The sequence below is a fragment of the Pinus tabuliformis genome, chromosome 6 (genome assembly GCF_031772625.1).
Source record: "Pinus tabuliformis cultivar Carrire ecotype Pingquan chromosome 6, CPIR1, whole genome shotgun sequence".
Classification (NCBI taxonomy): Eukaryota; Viridiplantae; Streptophyta; class Pinopsida; order Pinales; family Pinaceae; genus Pinus; species Pinus tabuliformis.
In genome coordinates, this window is record NC_142292.1 from 1,622,313,400 (window position 1) to 1,622,335,771 (window position 22,372).

At 39.8% G+C, this 22,372-nt stretch overlaps 1 pseudogene; it reads right to left on the minus strand.

Moving 5' to 3' along the window:
- Positions 1 to 21,799, minus strand: part of LOC149265111 (protein LEAD-SENSITIVE 1-like) — a 69,946-nt pseudogene extending 48,147 nt beyond the window's left edge.
- Between the last annotated feature and the right edge of the window lie 573 nt (positions 21,800 to 22,372).

The window sequence follows — 22,372 nt, forward strand, 5'->3', positions numbered from 1 at the left end:
CCCTCTTTCTTGCAGTTGTACCCTCAGCCATGCATTTTCTGTCTGTAGTTGATTTCTCATTATGGCTTCTATGTCCCTTAAGCCACTTAGCTCTCTACTCATTTCTTTGAGTTTCTCCTCCATGTGCCCAATGTCTTCCACCCCCTTTGATTTGGTGATCTGCATCCATCGGTGAGTTCTGGCCCTCTCCTTCTCAAGCTCGAAGAACAGTGGGATGGTAAATTTTTGAGGTATGACCTGCCTCCTTCAATAAACTGGTAATAAGAGTCCAGGTTAGGTTGGGGGTTGGGTTATTTTGTCTCTGGGTTTTCCTCTTTAGCTTCTTGCTGCTCCCCTACCTTTCTTTCCAATTTCTATGCCTCCTATAGATTCAACAGAGTTTCCTGTAGGACTGTTTTTTCCTCCTGTAGATTTTGCTATGGATCTTGTAGGGTTTCCTTACCCTTTGAGGAAGTTGATCTAGTAGTAGGCCTCCTTACATAGGTGATAAGGGACTTAGGGGAAGGCATTTTGTCTTTTTCTGTAGAGGAATCTTCAATCTCAATAGGAATTTTGGTTGATGTTTTTGGCTTCCCTTGTCTTATTCTTGTGCTCTTTCTTGTCCTAAAATATAGTGGGGTCTGCCTCCACCTTTCTGTTTTTTGCTTGATTGGGGTATTGAGAGCAGTGAGGGCAGTTGTTTCCTCTCTCTCAGTGACCTCTGGAGACACCCTAGGTGACTCCTCCTTATGTTCTATCCCCTCTATTCTATTTCCTTCTTCCTCTCTATCTTTCGTGTCTTCTTCTTCTTGTAGATCTTCATCATCTCTATTAGTTTCCTCCTCTATTTCTTCATCATCCTCCTTCTCTTCTCCCTCTTCTTCTTCATCTTCATCATGTTCCTCTGTGTTGGTTCCTTCTTCATCCATCTCATCCTTATCTTGCTCTGTATCTTCCTCTTCATGTTTTACTTCCTTTTCACTGACAGTAGGACTAACATCATAAGTGATAGCTTTGATGTGATCCTTTGCTGGCATGTCTCTAAAAACTGACCATGTTATAGGGGTTCTGAGGTTTTGGAGGGCATCTTCAATGAGGATCCTAATCAACTCATGGTGAGATAATTGTTGGGAATTCCCCTCCTTCACTTTGATGCTTGAGTCTATGAGTGATTGAAGTAAGAAATATGGTATGTTGAGCCTTTGATGAGGGGTTGTTTCTACTCCAAATCTTAATTCTTCAAGGATCATGAAATGATAGCCATAGAAAACCTATAGCTACCCTTACATGAAATGTATTTGATTAGTTGGTAGCCTATCTCACTCCATGGATATGGCAGACTTTCCATCCTTCATTTTTGTCCTCAGTGGGTTCCTCACCTTCTAAAAGGAATTTTCTTTTGGCAACCTGGCTATCTCCTTTGTCTTCTTTTCTCCACGGGATTCCTAGGGGAAGTCTGGTGATCCTGCTGATGAGATCAGGGGTGAGATCTATAGTGAGGCCCCTTATTACAATAGTGGCATGGATTCTGGTGTGTGGGGTGAGGGGGAGAGCAAATTCTTGAGCCACCTCATCATCATGCCCTCTGAATTTTTCGAAAAACCCCATCTAATTACGTCTTGTGAAGATTTCAAGCACTTAAGGGTGTTGTTGGTTTCTCACAATGTTTGTGGGCTCTCTCCTATTAAACCCTCCTGTCATCTTGCTGGTGAAGCTTGATGAGAAAATGAGAGGGTTGAAACAATTTTTCAAATGTAGGAGCAAAACAAAGATGACTATGTATTTAATTCCCTTCACACAATTGCTAAATTCACTCAAATTTAGAGTATCCTTGGTTCATTTACATGCAAAGGGGAATGTAATTTTAGAGCCTACTGTCAGCTGGATAAATCGTTCTTGCGGACAAGACCAATCTCCCTAGTATCAACTGATATCTAGCAACAAGCAGAACAAGCAAATCTACCTTTCTCTAAATATTGCGATTTATAAATAGAAACCAAGAGGTGTTTTAGACCCTACCTTAAGTCCAACTCTAGTTTGTGGCAGCAACGCTTCGACCGTCCGAAAGAGTTTCCTTTAAAGAACCTGCAAACACAAACAAGCACACATCAAATAACACCTGCATAGCCAATATAATAAATCATATTTATCATGATGATCAAGGAATTCATGAAACAAACCATAGAAGACAGCTTATTGAGAAAAATGAACTTGATTGTATTAACTTTAAACAAAGAAGAACTTTACAACCTTGGTGGCTTGATGCTGTACAAGCTCCTCACAGGGTCCAGCAAGAATCTCCTCTAATTTGACAAGCTTCACTTTCTTCCCAAAGAAATCAAAAGGTATGTAATCTCTCCTCTCAAGCTCAATTAGGAAGTCTAAATTCCAACAGCATTTACCCTCAAAAATATTCAACTTTCAACCTCCCTAGCAACCAGCCCAATGCCTCATTTTATAGTGCAGAGGAAGGAAGTTACTAGGTCCACCTTCAAAGGGATAGAGTCCTCCTTTGAAGGGATAAGCTCCTCTAATCAAGGGGTTAGCTCCTCTAGTTATGGGATGCATGAACCACCTAGGAGCGAACTAACCACATCAATATTCCTACTAGAAGCATCCAGAATTAACCCAAAGTGAGTTTTTAATAATAAACTTGCGCCTTTTCGACTTTTACAGAGGTCTGCACTCATTCCTTTAAAGACAGAGTGGGCAGGTCAGCAGGGAACATGACCAAGGAGTGCGAGACCACAGGTAATGCTAAGAGAAAGTGCGGAACCAGAGTTTTAGAGATTTTCAAGGACTTTCTCTCATTTTTAAGGCTTGACATGAAGAGCTGAGGTTTGAGACTTGCAAAGGAGGACAGTATGAGTGGTGATAGACTCACACTGACTGCAGAAAGCCATGGTGACAATATTTTGTGTAACACCTAACTCTTTAGACTAGTTGCAGTGGCCAACTCCCGCAATATCCCTTCTAAACTCTTCTTCACCAATCCTGTAGATAGTCTCTGTGTATCCTGTAGGCAATCTCTATATCCTGTAAGAATTCTTGTGCATGTTACTGTAGGAATTCCTGTGCAGTGAACGATGGATCTTTTCTTCCCATGGGTGGCTTGGGTTATGATAGCGACTTGAGTGAGGGATTTTCGAGGAGCTGAAATGCATGAATGCATGGGAACGATGTTTTATTTCCTCTTATGGTGATTTGGGGTGAGGCGGTGTGCTGGCAGTAAGGGTATGTTTCCATTTTTGGACCGTTGGTCCCCACTACCACCTCATCATTTCCCACTCCCCGTAATAAGCTCCCACCTCGTAGATTTGTAGTTTAACCACCTTTTATCCTGCTCCTTCTTTGTATTTGAGTTGACTGCAACTACGTGTGAGAGGACACCAGGTTGTGCATGTGATGACTAAACGAAGGTGGCCAAGTTAACTAGCCACCTTTTCAATTATAAACCAACTATCTTGTAACCCTTACAATTTTTGACTACATGATGCATATGAGAGAGCGAGCGGGATACTTACATGTGGTTTCAATGCTATGCTGCAATTGTCGAAGACCAGAGGTGTTGCTATGTATTTTTGCAGCATGCCATTCTTCTTCCTCCTCTTGTTGTCTGCTAATGGTTTCTCTGTTTTTGTAGGTATCTGTGGTTGAAGATCTGATGCTACTGCTTTGGAGCTCTTTGATCACCCTACTGAAGACGTTTTGCTGGTGTGATTGGCATTCTATGGGATAGGCTGCTACAGGATTTTCTACAAGATGTCCTGTAGTTGCTTCTCCCTCAGAATTATTTAATCATATTTCTTGTTGAGGTTGTGAGGATGATAGCATGGATGGAAAGGAGTGGGAGTGTGGAGAGCAAAGGAAACTCAGGTGATGGTCTTTACTACTCTCTGTTTTCCCTTCTTTTTCTTTGAAGATTGAAGAAAAAACTGTTGAAACTAAACCTTTTTTTTTTTTTGAATGGTGAGTGCAGGGATGATGATGGTGGACGATGTGAGGTGCTAGATCATGATTAGGGTGAATTTTAGGGACCTAACAAGTCCATCATATGCCTTCGGATTGCTTCCTATAAGATTTTTGGGTCACTGTAATTCCTACAGGATCATCCAGTAGGTTTTTAGGGGATCATGTAGGAATACAGGGGATCCTGTAGAAAACACAGTCTTTGCATAAATCGAAGAAATGGAGTGGGAAAATGACAAAAATGATGGAGGGATGCATGGAAAGGAGTGAAAAAATGAACATGTGAGTGGTAGGGGTCTCCTTGGGATCCTCTTTTGCTCCTTAACTATCCCTCTCGCCCACTTGCAAATGGAAATTTTATAATAAAAACGTTTTTTTTTTTTTTTGAAAAACAACTAGGTTGCCTCAGAGAGTTTTTCACCCTAGCTATTTGCCTTGGGTGCCTCAAGAAAGGATTTCACCTAGGGATATTCTTATTCTCTTTTTATTTTTTTTGTTTTCCCTCCTTTTTTTTTGGGCTGCCTCAAGAGGTTTTCAACCCAAAGATGGGACTCAGGTGCCTCATGGAGGTTTCCATCTGAGTCCTTATTCTTTTCCTTTTTTCCTTAGTGATTTCATGAGGGAGGAGCTGGAACTTGCTCACTATCATCACTGTTTTATTGATATCATCAACGAACTCTTGTTTTGATAAAGGTCTCTTGTACATTTTCAATCGGTGTCCATTAACAAGAAAATGAATGGCTTCTTCATCAATGGTTTTGATTTGCACTGAATCATTATCATGGCATCTTTCCACAACATAAGTTCCAAGCCATCTTGTCCTTAACTTGCCCTTGAAGTCTTTATACCTAGAATCATATAACAATGCCTAATTGCCTTCCTGAAATTGCTTCTCCTTAATATTTTTATCATGCCAGATCTTAACTACCTTTGTATGTAGGAGGGCCTGCATTCTGAATTCATCCAAACCATTCAATTGGAACAATCTCTCTTTCTGTTCACTGCTAAGATCCAAATCTAGTTGGTCCGCCATCATTAATGTGTTATATTCAAATTCATTAGACAACAAGGCCTTTTTCCCATAGACCAGCTCATAGGGTGTGAATCCAGTGGTGGTCTTCCATGTGGTATTATAGGCCCAAGTGGCCTCAACTAGCCTTTCTGCCCAATCCTTCCTGCTATTGCTCACCACCTTAGTTAAGATGCCCTCCAGTGCTCTGTTGGTCACATCCACTTGCCCATTAGCTTGTGGATGATAGGGAGTGGAGGTCATATGCTTGATCTTGTGATGGTTGAGCAAGTCTCCGATCATGTTGGCAGTGAACTGGTTGCCTTGGTCTGTGACTAGCTCTCTAAGGTACCCAAATTTGTAGAATACATTCTCCCTTAGGAACTCTGCCACCTTCTCTTCTATTGTTGCCTTAATTGCCTTGGTTTCAGCCCACTTAGTCAAATAATCACTGCACACAATAATGTATTGTTTTTGCTTTGAAGGAGGGTCAATAGGCCCAATGAAGTCCATGCCTCACTTCTCAAATGGCTCGAAAGTTACTTGAGGCTATAGAGGCATTTCATCTCTTGGAGTAGGCCTTCCCATCCTCTGGCACCGATCACACTAACTAGTGTATTTTTTCACATCTTAATGAAGAGTGGGCCAATAATAGCCTACTTGTAACACTTTGAATGTTGTCCTCTTTGCTGCAAAGTGACCTCCACAAGGCCCATCATGACAGGTCAGAAGGATGTCAAAGACTTCCTCTTCCTTGACACACCTTCTCAAGATTTGATCTGGGCCAAGTTTGAATAGATTGCCCCCAATCCAAGTGAAGGGGGCGCTTTTCCTGACTATCTTGCTCTTTTCTTTGGAGAACAAGTTTGGTGGGAGCTGAGCTGCTACCAAATAGTATGCTATATCAGCAAACCATGGAGAGAGAACTGAAATGGCAAATAAGTGCTCATCTGGTAACTGGTCATCCACCATTTCTTCTTCACCTATATGCAAATTTACCCTAGATAAAGAGTCTGCAACAACGTTTTCCTTACCAGGCTTATCAACAATGGTTAGATCAAACTGTTTTAATAAAAGTAACCATCTTATAATTCGAGAATTCACATCTGGTTTGTTCATTAAATATTTGATTGCAGCATGGTCAGTATGCAGAAATGTTTGATAGCCTGTAATGTAATGTCTGAATTTGTTTAATGAATGCACAACAGCCAGGAGTTCCTTTTCGATCACTGTATAATTTAGTTTAGCCTTTGATAAGTTCTTACTGATAAAATAGATAGCATAAGGAAGTTTTTTATCTATCTAACTTAGGACTGCTCCTATGGCTTTGTGTGAGGCATCAACATGAATATGAAAGGGGAGGGCCCATTTTGGGCCTCAGAGAATTGGTGTAGTGGTTAACTTATCCTTTAGGATGTTTAAGGCCTCCTGACAACTTTTTGACCATATAAACTCAGAATATTTGGCCGACAAACCAAATAAAGGAGAGGCCAACTTGTTGAAGTCCTTTATGAACCTTCGGTAGTATCTAGCTAACCCTAGGAAACTTCTGAAATCTCTCTGTTTTTTAGTAGATGGGACCCTTTGGATGATGGATATTATGTTTGGGTCCACCTGCAGTCCTTGTTGAGATATTGAATGAACTAGCACGATCCCTGCAGTCATTAAGAATTCACAATTTTTAGGACTAAGAGACAGGTTCATTTCAATGCACATGTGTAGTACTTTGACTAGGTTAGACAAGGCTTCCTGAAAATCACAGCCATATGGTGTAAAATCATCCATATAAATCTCCACCGCATCATGGACTAATTTGACGAAAATACTCAAGACTGCTCTCTGGAAAGTGGCAGGAGCATTGCATAGGCCAAACCGAAGGACCCTATAGGCAAAAGTACCCCAAGGATAGGTGAATTTGGTCTTGTCTTGGTCTTCTGGGCAGATTTGGATTTGGTTGTACCCACTGAATCCATCTAGGAAAGAGAAAAACCTATACACTGCCAGGCCATCTAGAACTTGGTCAATGAAGGGTAGAGGAAAATGATCCTTCTTTGTGGCTTTGTTCAACTCTCTATAATCAACACAAATCCCCCACTTACCATTTTTCTTTGGAACTAACACCAAAGGGGAGACCCACTCACTATAGGACATAGGGTAAATGAATCTTGCATCTAGCAGTTTTTGCAGTTCTTCTTTGACTATATCTTTAAGAGATGGATTCATCCTCCTTTGTGGTTGTCAGACCAGCTTGCAACCTTCTTTGATGTATATGTGGTGAGTACACACTGAGGGGTGTACTCCCTTCATTTCCTTGTAACTCCAAGTGAAGGCTTCGAGATTTTCCTTTAACATGTTGCATAGCTTCTCCTCTTCGAGAGCAGAAAGAGATGGATTGATTTTCAAGGTTCTCTGTGGGCCAAATTGTATGGTTTTTACACGAAGTGGGTTAGAATCACCCAAACATAAGTCAATTGGATGATTGTTCTGGGTTTTATTTACTGCTTCTTCTAAAGGTAATGAATCGAGAGTTGGACTTTGGAGCAGCTGATCAATAAAGTCATCCTCATCTTGTTGTCCTCCTCCCATGGTTGCTTCCAAAGCATAAAGTTGGGCAGAATAAACTTCATGCTCTAGAGAAGGTTGAGCAGGAGGGTATAGGACTAACTGCTTGGACATATGCCCATTCTTAATGGTCATAATCCCAGCTCTGCAGCTAATGTAAACATCGGCTGTGGCCAACCATGACCTCCCAAGCATGAGAGGATAACCAATAAGCTTAGCCTTAGGCTGGAGAACTAGGAAATCTGCAAGGTACTCCCAGAGTCAATGGAGACCATCACATCCTCCACAATACCCTCAAGGGTTACTGTGGAACGGTCTACAAGTTGTAGGACTGTTGTGGTCTTCCTCAATGACCCTTGGAGGTTGAGCTTGAGCATGGTGTCCTTGGTCATCACATTAATGGCAGCCCCAAGATCGATCAGAGTGTGTGGGACAATGGTGCCATTGATGTGCACATCTACTACAAGGCTTCCAGGTTCCAAATATTTTGGATATATTACCTGCCCCAGCATTAAGTCGAACAGCTGCCCAATGACATTAATGTTAGGGGCATCCCTTTTTCGCCTCTCTTGATGCTCGAAGCATTTCTCCTTAATCAACTTATTGTAAATGGGAAAATCTTTTATTGCCTGGAGAAGGGGGATCTTTACACATAGATGTTTCAATTCTCCCAGAAGTTTAGTCTCTTCTGGGGTAGGCTGGAGTGGTTGGGCTAATTTCTTAGGAAAGGTTGGATTTACTTTAAGGTTTCTTTTCTCTCTTTCTTCCTCAACCTCCCTAGGTGGAGGGGGAGGTTGGTTATCCGGGAGAACACTCCTAGATATCAGGTTAATCTTTTGGATTTCCACAGCATAAGCTGGATATGATGTCTCTCCACTATATACTTGTTGAGCCTGTCTATTGTTCGGGTTCGGATTTGGCTGGGCAGGCATCTGGGGTTTCTTGGGTGGAGCAGAGTGTAGGAGCTATGGTTGGGCAGGTGGTGGAGGCAATAGAGCTGGAGCATTGTTGTATTAGGGCCTCCACCCTAGAGTGGTGTATTCCATTGAGGTTGTGGCAAAGCATAAGGTTGAAATGACTGGTTGGCTGGCTGGGAATGATACTGAGATGCATAGGACCAAGGAGGGGGTGTAGAACAAGAAGGTATAGATGTGGTTTGGTTGGGGTTGTAATATGCATGGGATGACCCTTGCATGCCCTGCTGGTATGGTCTAGGCCTAGGAGGTCTCCTTTGATTAATGTAGCAAAGCTGCTCAGTGACCCCTTCAGCTCCTTCATATATAGCTTTGAGTCTGGGTAAAGAAGGGAACTTGTCTGTGGAGTGGTTTTCTTCACGGACCGAGCAAATTTCAATATAGTTCAATGGAAATTCATTCCTAAGATACCTCCTAGTGCATCTAGGACAAAATATGGCCAAGGCTCTCTCTGCTTCTTCTTGCTTCCTTTTAATGCTTACGGTGTCCATTTGAAAGGCAAGGGTTTGCAGCATCTCACTTTTGAAATCTTCCAGCATGTTTCCAATTTCACCCTTGATGGATGAGTTGGAAGATGATGTACTGGCCATAGGTTGACTACCCCCACCCTTTTTCTTGGCCACCCTAGAATGGTTTCTAAAGACAGCCTTGATATCCTCATAGGGTAATTGGTATATGTCTCCTCCTGCTAATAAATGTAAGGTATCCAGAAGATCTTCTCTTACTCCTCGAAGCAAGACCAACTTTAGTGATTCAGGGTCAAGTGTGCACCTGGCCCTTTTGTAACTGAGCTGGAATCTTTCTTCGTATTCTTCTAAGGATTCATCATGGCCTATGGTCATCCTAAAAATTTCTTCTTTATTATCCTTTGACCAACAATAGTCCCGATATTTGTTGTTAAAGGCCTGTCACATCTGAGCCCAAGTTGTGATGCTATCTCTAGGTAAACCCATGAACCAGCGCAATGCTACATCCTTGAGGGTAGATGGAAATAGTTTTAACTTTTTCTCATCATATTTATAGTCATAGGTTCGACATATAACAACAAACTCAAACAGGAAAGTGTCAGGGTCCTCTGTGTTCAGGCCATGGAAATGAGGTAGAGCAGAGGGGCTTATATTTTTCATCTTAGTGTCCCCATTGGTTTCCCTGATGGGGAAGGCACCCTCAACTCTCTCTCTATTCCCTCTGTCATTTCGGTTTTCAGCCATTGGTTTAGTAGGAATGGGTTCCTCTTCTTCTTCTTCCCCTGCAGGTTCTTCAAATATGTCAGGTTACTCACTTAAGGGTTCCTTTAGTTCACAGCCACCAAAGAAGAGAGAAGGTTGGCTATTGGATGCAGTGGGGGTACTTGGCAAAAATTTCCCTAAGTTGTCCCTATTCCTACGAGGCATGAAAGGAAATATTTTTGGGTTGGTTTTGTATTATTTTTTTTAAACTTGGAAAGTACTTGCAGAATTGAAATTGTTGATTGAATGAAAATTATTGACAGAATGAAAAAGCTACTTGCTGAATTCAAATCCTACTTGTAAAATGGAAAGGAAAGTAGATAATGCAAAATGAAAGAAAGGAAACAACTAGATTACTTTTGCAGAAGTAAACTAATGGCAGAATATTAAAGACAAGAAATAGAAGAAACGAAAGCAGTAACCATATTCTACATAGACACCTCCCCAAAAACGATGCCAAAAAGTGATGAGTGCCTATATTGCAGCAAGGATGCTTCAACTCCTGGGCTACCAGCTTTACCTATCAACCTAGGGTTTGTACAAACTTGGAGGTGACAGTGTTGTATGCACAAGTAAAAGTGATGGTTCTTCCTTTTGTCACTATTCAGCTAGCGAGAGACCATTGTGGTTCCAAGCCAGACTTCTATAGAGTCAGAAGAAGCTTGACTCTTTGATAGAATAAGGGCAAATCTACTCTAAGAGAGTTACTCTACTGCAGTAATGGAAAAAAAAACCAACATGTAATGCTACACCACGCCATACCCTAATTAACCATTTAAGAAGCTATGCTAAGAAGAATTGCTAAATAAACACTAAAAAAATGCTACTATCTAAGTTGCAGAAGTAAAAAGCATCAAACAGCACTAATGTGCAAGCAAAGAAACTAAACTGAATATGTTTTCATTTTTTTGGTTTTCTTCTTTTTTGGCAAAATCGAGTATGCAAACTAATCGTTCTTGTGGATGTGACAGGTGGATGGAAGGTGTTTGAGGATGGCTAGAAGGTTTTTGAAGTGGTTGGATGGTGTGGAGGGGTCCTAAGAGGCTTTTTGTGACTTCTTAGAGGTTTCCCATCAATTCAGCCTCAAAACAGGCCATTTCAGGAAAACCTACAGGATGTACTAGAAACCTACAAGATGATCCTATAGGAATTACAGGAAACCTAAAGGATACAACCGAGATCTAATTGTGAGGTGTTGGAGGTGTTGGGAAGCTTGGGAAAGGTGTGTGATGGGTGGAATGGTGTGTTAGAAGGTCTAGGAGCACTCGGGAGTCAACATCCAAGATAAGAGATGGCTAGATTCACTCAATGTATCTAGGGGAATTTCAATGAAAAATGATGAAAAACTAGTGAGAGTGATGGTGAAACAAGGGATGGCTAAGGTGGATGAAGTGGAAGGTGGCTGGTGATGAAGTCTTGGTCTCCTATTGAAGTACCTGCTCTGCTTAAAACATGTGTGTCTTCCAAGAACTATGCAACAAGATACATTTTCATAAACTAGAAAAGCATGAAACAATTGCCTATATTATGCATGGAGAAAGTTGTTGAAAAGAATGAAAGCATGAGTGATATATTATTGCATAAATGGAGATGGAAAAAGATGAAAATGAAATATTCCTTGCAACATGAACCAAATATTGAATCAAAGACAACAAACTCCAAAGCTCATACAAGAATTAGAAATCTATGTTTTTTGGGCTGCTGAAGGGTCCCTTCCTCAAATCATGGTCCTAGAGGAAGGAAGTGAGGCCAAGACACCTACTGACAACCTTGTGGTGATTCATTTTCTCCTTGCTAACCTGCTACTTGAAAGAAGGCACAAATGGAAGAAAACTATCACACAACCATTCTAATCTACACTGCTGTAATGGAAATGCATCTACTAAGAAAATGAACAATTAAGCTATGAATCTACACTAGCATACATGTACAATAAATAGGAGCCTTGGATGCTAGGGTTAGTCCCTAAAATAATAGCTTCAACCCTCTGAGTTAACTTAGTGCTGGCTCAAAACAAACCTCATTCTTATTACCAAAACAATAGATTACATCAAAAAAACTGTCACAGGTATTGCAGCTCGAAAATAGAGTAGAGTTTTAAAACAAAAATCTGAATCCTAATGAGGTCCTAGGCCTCTCTACTTATACATCTGAAGTCTCCAACGACTTCCTTAAAATTAGGGAGGCTCAGCTCCCAAACTCGAGATAAACTGGTGCTTTGTCTTTCACATGCTTGGCTGCCTTCTAGTCCTCATGATTTGGCTGTTTGCACTCCGAGTTAATGGAGGAATATTTGAATGGAGGGGTAGTAAATGAGGAGGATTTACCTCCTATAATCCATCTACCTTGTCCCATTCAATTTTTGACCTTGGTCTTTGCCAAAATTCCTTTCTTTTCTCCTTTAATCCCGCATTAAATGCACATTAGACCACAAAGCAAAATATCCAACTCTAACTCATCTCATAAACAAAATATAATCAAAAGTATGTCGTAAGTTATGAGAATAGTTGGTTTGACTAAGCTAGGAGCTGAATTAAGGCCCATATAATTACCCAATGATGAGGCTCATCAGACCTCTTCTCCACTTGCCACATTTCCCAGTGCTTGGAAAACCATCGTTGGTCAATACCATCTATTGCCACCCATCTTGACAGCCCTTGCTAGATGTTTGTGGTTTTGAGAGGGGGGTTTCAAGATGAGCCTCTGTCATTGATCTCCATATCGATGGTATGAGCATATCGCCATCTTGACACTCCTCTGCCCATTAACTCTTCTTCTTGTTGACCCGTCAGGACCTTCTCTGATGTGTGTGGTGCCTGATTTTTCTTCAAACTTGCATGGTATTTAAACTCTTCTTTTTTTGTCCCAGTTCTTTGTCCTTTTCCCTTCATAAACCTTCTAGCACACTCCCATTGGGCCTGCATGTAGGGAGGGCTCCACCATCATCCAATCAAAACATTCCCCACTATTTTCAAGTCTACGTCCACTTGACGCTTCCATCCCAATGATCACCTTTGTGACCATTTCAAATATTCTAAGACCTGTCCATTAGGCTTAGATGTATATTAGCCTCCATCATCGACCAAACAAAGCATTCCCTACTGTAACACTATCAGATCGCATTCACCCGGTCCTTGGTTAGCAGATCCGTTAAAAAGCTCCATCATATTTGGAAAAGATGCTAAAATAACATGCCACTAAAGGGTCCTTTAGCTACTTTTGGCACTGCAATTTTGACTTTCGAGATGATTACTTTGACCATCGATAAAATTCGATCTAGGACCCTATTTTCAGACTTCAATATGCCATTATAAAGCTCTTTCCAAGCATAATCCAACTATGCTACAACCGAGGACATCTGAGATGATCCTCTTTATTCATAAATTCCATCAAAGCATGGACATCCCAACCATCATAGTCATCATATCATGGCTTGTCCAATAAACCTGCTACTATGATGATTCTCTACAAGAGACTACAACAACCATGGGATGTCCCCTGAGCTTGACACACCATGCACTTAAATGCTAGCCCCAATTACCATCACAGCTAGGCTAGTGGACATCAATGTCAATGTCTGATGCCACCATGATCAATGCTAATCAGGTTGACTAGGCTAGTGGACATAAATGCCAATGCCTACTGTCACCTACCTCAATGCTAATTTGGTTGTCATCAATGTCAACACACTTGCAACCACTAGTGATCTAGACAATGCCAAATATCCAACAATCTTTCCCTTTGGAATTTATGGCAACACCTCAGCACTTCTCCACATTGATGGTCAATCCTCATGTTGCTTCCACACTTCTCCTTGCATGATCCACTAATGGCTTTCTCTCCTTTACATGGGCCATCACAGCTTACTATTTTTCTCTCCTCTGCATGGGCCATCAAAACTTACTCTCCCCCTTTGACATCAATGGCAAAGGGTTACAAGATACTTCTTCTCCTCCTTACAATGATTGACTGAAGGTCAAGTTATTAATGTGAATTCCACTTTGCTAACTTCTCTTCTCAAGGGATGATGTCTCTAATGAGGCCTATGAAATGTGTCATCCAAGATCAACTACACTCATCCTGGGTAGAGGCACCTGCAAAACTAAACACTAGAAAAACAAGTCCTTATTCCTTTCTTGTAGCTAATCTTGCTTTATAAACTCGACATATGTGATATGTTCCCCTTGAACATATATTGGATTTTCTATAAATTCCCATACAACTCTCGTCACCTTATGGCTATTGAATGAGTACTCTTTCTAGCAATGCATCTTTTGTATCAATTAAAAGAAATTTACCAATTAAAAGTTCTCATGGTGTTGTTCTTGAATGCAAATACCAGCCATTAGTGATGCATTGAGCTTGTTTTTCACTGTTTTTGTTGTTGTTTCTTCATAGATTGTGCTCACTTCTCCTGAGCATATTAATAGTCACTACTCCTCTCCTTGAGATCATATTGCTACACATATGGACTGTTACTTAAGTAATGCCAATTGCACCACGAAATTGATGCAAATCGTATATTGTACCAAGAAAACTCTTATGTTCTCCTCTCAAAAAGAAATGTCCATTTACAAAAAAAGGTTTCTCTACCTGAACCCAAGACTACCAATTGACATAGCAAACCAATTGACAACTCAGGGACATGAAAGCCTGTACCAATTATGTTTCCTGAACACAAGACGGCTAGGCATAATCAAACTCGGAATCTTAAATGAAATAAGGGTATTTCACCCAAGATGCAAACCTTTCATTTCCTCTACAATCTTTCTTCCTATGGTTGAAAATTGTTTCCTGCTACTGCTTACTAAAGAAACTTCCCCTGAGCTAGTGCTCTTCGATCTCCTGCTTATACTTCCTTGCTTCTGCTTGGGGACTAATCTGTGGAATTGACTTAACTATGGGCCTCTTGTCATTCCACACTTATGTTGCAACTCATATTCTTCTCACAGCTTAAAGTGTTTTGAACTCTCCATAAAACCAAACTAATTGCATTATGTTGTCTCTTGCAATGTTTATACATTTAAAATAAATAAAATCATTATTGTAATAAGCAAGGGGACTTGGTCATACCTCCAATTCTCAGATGCATCACTCTGTATAAGATTAACTATTCTTGCATCTGAATTATTTGACCTCACTTGAAGCCATTCTCTTCTTTTAATCAAGAGAAATAGAGGATCTACTCCCCTTGAGTAGACTTTCCTCCTCCTTATTCCGACGCTTCAATGGTCAAGTCCCGACAAGAGAATTATCTTTTAGTTTCTTTTTCAACCTACATTGGTTTTCATTTAGGTTATGCTGATTGGAAGGGCACTCATCCCTTCTTTCCTCTTTCTTTTTCCATATCTTCTTTCTAGCTTTTTTCCTTATAGAAGGGTTTTCTATGAGGGTAAGAGGATATTTCTTCTTACTTTTCTTTTGATTTATTTCTCCTCTTTTCAACTTGATCCTTTGACACGTATCATTGAAGATGTACTCGTTATCCTTTGACCCATCCTCTAATTTCATTCTCAATGACAGAGTTGCTCCATTTGCATGTACCGAGAAGAATCCTTGTTCTTCTCCTATCTGTAGCTCGCTATCTTGTGCCCAATATTGCCACAATTGTAGCATTCTGCATGTCTTAGGAACGAGGCAAAAGGATTATTGTGTCTGGCAACATTCTTTTCAAACCCACTATTGTTGTCACCATGCTTATTTCTAGTCATCATATGCCTTCTTGGATCACTGCTCCCCAACACATTTTATTTTCCTGCAAACCTTGTACAATATATGGATTTATGCCCAAAATTGTTGCAAGAAAAACAATAACCATAAAAGAGATTTTGAGGACTGAAGATACCTTTACTTTGAGTGCTTTGTCCTTGAGGGGTAAAGGACCTTTGATGGTTCTTCATGAGACTCCCATGGTTGTCTGGATTGTTTCCTTGCATTCTTCTTTGTTGTTTTGTAGCTCTCTTCTACTACTCTACTTGATGTTGTTGCTTAACATTATGTTGTTGTATTTTCTTCTCTTATTGTTGTTGCTTTCCAACAACTTATTTTCCCTTTTATTGTTGGGACCTTCAGCTTCCTTTGTTCTATTGGAGCTTGATTCTTCTTTGCGGCCCAAACCAGCCTTGATGAGAGGGGATCTCTACTTAGAAAACATTTTATCCAAGGCCTTCCTACTGTTTTCAAGCTTCTGATATCGAGACAATTCTTTATTTTCCCTTTCTATGTCATATCTCAATGAGACTACTTTAGCTTGTAATATCTCACATAAGGCTTAATTTTAATGAAAATTATTGGTAAACATTTCATTCAGTCTACTAACCTCTCCTTGTTGATAATTTAGATCAACAATTATTTTCTCAACTTCTGATTCTCAAGCGCACATTCATGCAGCTGACCATTTTGCCTGGGGTTGGATTTTGATAGCTCCTTGATCTATTTTAGGGAAGAGATGATATTCTTCCTAAAGTAGATCCTTTCATTGAAATATTTTTCTTAATTATCAGAGGTGCTAGCATAGCCACCACAAAGATCTAAATTCCTCTTTTGTCCATGGAATCTTCCACAGGTCTGAGAAGTATTCCATATTCATCACTACCGGGGTACTCCTATCCTCTTCATGGGATATACTCTCTTCTTCTTTTGAGGATCCCTCATTTGCTATTTCTACTAGGTAGCTCTATCTAGATCACTTCTAGATGCATTTTTATCCTCAAAACCTTCACATGGAACATCTATAAGATAAGTGACCTATATTTTTACGTTTACCATAGGGAAAAAACATACCTCATGAGAAGCATTACCTTTCTTCTAATTCATCACCATCATCAACATGAGAGTGATAAGTAGTATTTTTTGCATTAAGAGGTAGATCCCCAATCTCCTTAACATCTCTTTTATGGGATGCTTTCTTCGTCTTCTTCCTTCTCCTCTTCTATTTATCATTTCCAGCACCATCATCTGCATGTTGTGGTTCACTACTTGAGCAATAAGGTTCTTCGACCTTCTTTTGAGCCACATTGCTATCTCTTCCACATAGACAATGTGACATGTCCAACATTTCCTTTGTTGTCTCACTTTATCGACATCTGACTTTGACAACCCTTTCATGATTATCCCCTTGTTTTTTTCACTAAACTTATTCTTCTCTCCATATTCTTTAGACAACCAAACATCTTCATTGATGACCATTAAATAGGATCCCATTCTAATTCTCCAGAGATCATAGTGTGATCCATTTAAAAATGGAACTCCCTCTGATGATAGCCAAACATGATTAGCCATTGTTTCCTTTTGATCTACCTTCAAGAAGTTATGTTGTTCTTAAAGGAACCAAGCTTTGATACCAATTGTTTGAAACAATGTTAAAACTGAGAGGGGGTGTGAACTAGTATTAAGGCTAACTTAAAATTTTATGGTAATTTATACTTCCCAATAACAACCAAATATGGAGGAACTTCGCAAGTGATCTTCCAACTCGTTCAAACTTCATGAATGCATGAATATGGTGCAATGCCAGATTTGGTACCCCTGCTAGAAATGGGGGACTTCTCCCAAAGCTGTCAACCCACCCATCCAAGTGCCCAAACACTTTATTAAAGGCCCAAAGCCATTTTAATTCCACCACTACAAAACATAACCTCTGCGACCCCTTTTTAAATTATATTACACACTTTTTCAATTCTTCCAAAATGCTTTTAGCTCCTTTTCTAGTGCCTAGCTTGCTTTTCCATCACAGGACCATGTGCTATGACCTCCAGCTAGGCCTATAGGTGCTAAACTTCTTCCCTAGCCTGCGAGGGCTTAATTCCTTTTATAAACTTCTTTCTTCCCTTGATCTTGCACTACATGTATCCTCATGCTAATGCTTAGCCCATAGCTCTCAAACTTGACATTATCTTTTGTGCCTCCCTTGTAAGCATTCAAGCTCTTCTAGGCAGGTTTAGCTGTCCCGTGGGGTATGCCCAAAGTATGCACATCCAATAAAAAAACCTGCAGGGTTGAGTTATCCCAATGGGGTCCTCTCGTAACACCATGGGCCAATAACATTGGTCCTAGGCTTAGTTATCTCTAACAGTGCCCACGTCATCTCGACAACTAGTCAACTTCACACTCCCTCTGTGTGTTGCTACAAAACCTTTCAAGCTATGACCAATAGGATGACATCATTTTGATGTGACCTTTGATCAGTAATGTGCTGCCACCTATCCCATTCTCAGAGGGGAGAGAGAAAGGGTCCCCAAACCCTAGTTTTGTGAGCAAAACCTTATAGCAATTTCTTAAGGGTCTAGCCTCTTCTCCACTTACCATGTTTCCAAGTGCTTAGAAAACCACTGTCTGTTAATATCTCTGGTTTCCACTCATCTTGACACCCCTTGCTAGTGTTTGTGGTATTGAGAGAGGGGTGTCAGGAAGAACCACCGTCATTTATATCCAGATTGGTATTATGGGCATATTTCCATCTCGACACTCCTCCACCCCTTAACTGTTCCGCCTGTTGACCCATCAGGACCTTCTCTAATGTCGATGGTGCTTAATCTACCTCTGAATTTGCACGTTATTTGAACTCATCTTGCGTCATCCCAATTCTTCATCCTTTCCCTTGCATAAACCTTCTGAGGCACTCTCGTCGGGCCTACGTGTAGGGAGGGCTCCATCGTCATCCAATCAAAATGTTCCCCGCTGCTGCTAGGTGCACATTCGCCTGACACTTCCATCCCAATGCCCACCTTCACAGCCCTTCAAAAACTTTCAAGACCTATCCTTTGGGCTTAGCTGTAGAGTGGGCTCCACATTGGCCAAACAAAACACTCCCCACTACAATGTTGTCAGACCACGTCTGCTCGGTTCTCTGTTAGCTATTGCGCTAAAGTGCTCCACTGTATTTGGGAAAGTTGCCAAACTAACATGCCACTAAAGGGTCCTTTAGCTACTTTTGGCACTGCAACTTTGACTTTGGAGGTCATGACTTTAACTGTCGATAAATTACGATCTAGGAGGTCATTTGCAGACTTCAATATAGCGTTGTAAGGTTTTTTCTGAGTACAATTCAATTGTGCCACATCTAGGGGCATCTGAGTTGATCTTTTAATCTAGAAATGCCTTCAAAGCATGGACCTCCCAACCATCATAGTCGTCATATCATGACTTCTTCAATAAGCCTCCTATTATGGTGACTCTCTACAAGAGACAACAACCATGGGACTCCCCTTGAGCTTGATACACCATGCATATTAATGCTAGCCCCAGTTGCCATCATAGCTAGCTAGTGGACATCAATGCCAACATCTTCTTCCACCAACCTCAATGCTAATCTAGTTGACTAGGCTAGTGGACATCAATGCCAACGTCTGTAATTACCTACCTCAATGCTAATCTCGTTGACATCAATGCCAATACACTTGCAGCCACTGGCCATCTAAACAATGCCAATGGTTGAACAATATATTGAAAAACGTTTTTAATTAAAAATGTATGTTGTATGCTACATTTGATCCCATTTAGTTATACTTCCACTCTTTACTTACATTAGATGTATTCTTTTAATCCTATTAGCATACTTTTCTAATCATTTTAAGAATTAACATATATTAAGATAACTAATATACACAACTATTAAAGCACCTGGCATTCGATTAACATACCAAAATAGTTGAAAAAAACATAAAATGCAACAAAAGACTATTGCAACCAAAGATCACGGGGGCTTAAATTCACAGGTTTGATTGGCCGCAAATACCCCTGTAGTTTAAGGTGCGGCCTTTGGGGGGCCAATAAACACCAGCCAACGACCTAATTTTTATGCCGTAGTCTTTAACGCGACTTTTTGAAAGCCTTTCCGGCGATTTTTTCCGGTGAAAATCCGGCAGTGATTTATGGAAATCCAGTTTGATAACTAATTTTGCACAATGATGTCCCATGGGTTTTTCAGGGTGCTGAATCCGAATATGCAGTTAAAAACCATTTTAACTGCAAAAATCATGATTTCAGCTCAATTTCTTCCGCCGGATTCCGTCACCGGAATCTCATAAGTCGCATTATAGACAACTTCAATTTTTATCTAGGATAACAGTACGATGCATGAGGAGGTCATACCGCTTATAAGGAGCATTATTTGCTTAATGAGGGACGAAATTGCAAAACAGTACGACCAAAACGATGGAAATCATTAAACAGCAAAAGCAATTAAAGCTTAAGCTTGCGGGAGATAGAAATATATCCGTGTTTTAAGAAAACTGATTGAGCAATTTCAAATTTATTTACAATAACTCTGAAATAGGAGCCACTAATTTTTCATTTTCCAAATCATCCAACCATGGAGGAAAGGAAAGAGCACATTAATGAAGAAAAACACTTGTGTAATGTACTGCAATGTGCATTTACCATTAAAACACTGAAATATGAAGACAAATTTTCACACTATAACAATACCTATCTTTATAACTAGTGCTCGTAAAAATATTCAGAGCGGCAATTAAATATTAAGAACAATCACCAAAATGCAAACCGTTAATTTTAATAGTTCGCAAATGCAAGTTCACAGTAAAATACTTTTAATAGTTAGCAAATGCAAGTTGACAGCAAAGTACGCAACAGGCAGAGGAAAATCAATGTACATGGAAACATTATTTAGCCTATAAATCCAAAGGTATTGGATTCAGCCTGGCTGTTTTGTTATGCGTCTATCTATAGGTCATATGTTTTGTGATTAATCTCTAACCTCATCCACGAAGTATCGGTAGCATGTTGCATTCCTCTTCTTTTTCGGTCAAAGAATCCCTCTTACAGGAACAATATATAAAAAAACAACATAGAGAAGATTGGCTTAACCAAGAGATAGCCTGAATGTCAAGCCTCTTAATTTTGTACTTCTTCAAATAAATTTATTTTTATTCTTGATATTTACAAAAATTTATTATAAGTCAATTGTTAAATCACAATGAAGATAATTATTACTAATTGTTATTGACAAATACAAATTGATTTATCACTTTTATTCAAGGAATACTAGGCTACCTAGTATTACTCCTTATAGTATGTAAAAATAGGGACTTTCATTCCTATTAGAAACTTATAGATCTTGAGACATTAACATATTTCTTTATGAAAAAATAATTTATTTATTTTATTTTATTTTATAATAACCTTTGTTATATTTATATAAAAATAAAAAAATAAAATGATTAATAACATATAGCAACCTAACTAGCTTCCAACAAACATATTTTGGAATATAATAAATAACAGTGAATTCAAAAAAATTAGCCTCTATCCATTCTATTCTAAATTATTTTTGAAATTTACGATCCAGATAAAGATGAGAAAGATGACAAATTAACCCATACTCACTCTATTCTAAATTATTTTTGAAATTTGCGATCCAGATAAAAATGAGAAAGATGACAAATTAACCCATACTCACTCTATTCTAAATTATTTTTGAAATTTACAATCCAGATAAACTATTCTTGAAATTTACAACACTACACGTAATAACCCTTCACACCAACAAGCGGATCTCTTTCATATTGTGCGGATCTAATTCGAATCATTTTGGGAAGCAAACCATAACCCAAACATTTCAAGGAAACAAAGAACTTAACAGCATAGGAGAGGCAACCTTCTAGCCTCTTCGAAAACCTAGGTTCCCGGTACCCAAAAATCCAAACGGGTCACAATTATACCCATGAGATCTTCATAAAACCCTACTTAAAGAAAACCTCATTGCCATTAAAACTAGGAAAATTCGGAAAACAATTTGGGTATCACACCCTACATATCCATACAAATGTCACAGAACCAAGTCAGAACAAATGCATTACAACGCAAAAGAATCTGATACCTTCTCAGAAACTATATTGAATGTAAAGGTTATGCTTAATGCGAGGAAATGTACCGTGGTGAGCATATGTGTAACCTGCCCTCCATGAGTAAACATGGTCCCCAGCTCTGAGATCGCTTCTGTCTACCTTGTTGAAGAGAAAGCCCATTCTGATTAATTGAACTGAATCACGATGGCGCAATGCAGAGTAGCCTGCCTCGGAGTCCCGCTATCGAAATAGAATGCGCTGCGTTTTCCGATTTGCAGTAAAATGTAGGAAACTCTAGGTTTAAGCATAATTCATATCGGTACCATGCGTGGACAGCGACGCCATGCGTAGACGGGACGAACCACCTGCTTGCCCCACGCGTCTTGGAACCGCGGATACATGATGATGGAATGGACACTTGTGTTCGGAATTGGCCGAGCACTTTCGTTAGTCAAACTTCTGCCCGGCCTCGAGAAAATAATATGCTCTGCTCCGCACCAACATCATTACGCGTACATTCCGTACAATTTAGACGTGATTGTTGACAGTCTTTGGAAACTTCGTCTCGTCGGTGAGAGGAGCTCACCACATCAAAATCTTTAGCGAAGACAAATAAACTTGGTGATTGTTAATGAAGTCGAGTTTGAATGGTTAACGTGCAGGTTGCTATCCCCCACATACTATTAGAAACAATAGAAGAGAGAGAGTGATTACATATAAATTATCACAGGTACAAATGATCATTACAATTCACACATTAAAAACAAGACGGATTCCTTGTGACTCTTAATAATAACTACACACAACATAAAAACATTACTTCCAACACTTAAAAACATTACT